This window comes from Stomoxys calcitrans, chromosome 2, assembly GCF_963082655.1.
Source record: "Stomoxys calcitrans chromosome 2, idStoCalc2.1, whole genome shotgun sequence".
In the NCBI taxonomy this organism is placed as follows: domain Eukaryota; kingdom Metazoa; phylum Arthropoda; class Insecta; order Diptera; family Muscidae; genus Stomoxys; species Stomoxys calcitrans.
This window is the reverse complement of record NC_081553.1, coordinates 53850175-53851285: the sequence shown is the minus strand read 5'-3', so window position 1 is coordinate 53851285 and position 1111 is coordinate 53850175.

The window sequence follows — 1111 nt, the reverse complement described above, 5'->3', positions numbered from 1 at the left end:
TATGTGCAAAATTCTAGTCAAATCGGATGAGAATTGCGCCCTCTAGAGGCTCTAGAAGTCAAGATCTAAGATCGATTTATATGGCAGGTATATCAAAACATGGACCAATTTGGCGCATTTACAATCCGAACTGATCTTCACTAATAAAAAGTATTTGTGCAAAAATTCAAGCGGCTAGCTTTACTCCTTCGAAAGCGAAAGCGAATTTTCGACAGACAGACGGACGGACATGGCTAGATCGACTTAAAATGACATGACGATCAAGAACGTATATACTTTATGGGATCACAGACGCATATTTCGAGGTGTTACAAACAGAATGACGAAATTAGTATAAACCCATCCTATGGTGGAGGGCAAAAAAATCAATTTGTGTTTGTTTGTCTGTTCCGTATAGACTCAATAACGGCTTAACCGATTTACTTGAAATTTTCACAGATACAAAATTTTTTGATATCGAAAGTAGGGGGTGGACCCTCCCCCTTACCCTTATTTCCAGAGCGCCAGATCTCGTAGTTGGGTGGTACGATTTAACAAAAAACTTTGTTTTTTGTCCTCTTATAGTAACCTAAAAACAACAAGTAAAAAGGCGTTAAGTTCGGCCGGGCCGAACTTTGGATACCCACCACCTCGGGTATATATGTAAACCACCTTTCATCGAAATTGGGTGAAAATTTCATACCTTATGCCCCATATCAGTTATATCAAAATATGTTCCGATTTGGACCAAATACTAATAAGTACAGTAGCTATATCTTAAAATAAACCGATCTGAACCATAAACGACACGGATGTCGAAAAGCCTAACATACGTCACTGTGTCAAATTTCAGTGAAATCGGATTATAAATGGGCCTTTTATGGGGCCAAGACTTTAAATCGAGATATTGGTTTACATGGCAGCTATATCCAAATCTGGACCGATTTGTGCCAAGTTGCATAAAAATGTCGAAGAGCCTAACACAAAGCACTGTGCAAAATTTCAGCTCAATATATTATTTTTAAAGCGTGATTTCAACAGACAGACGGACAGATGGACGGACACGGCTAGATCGTCTTAGATTTTTACGCTGATCAAGAATATATACACTTTATAGGGTGGAAAATGGATG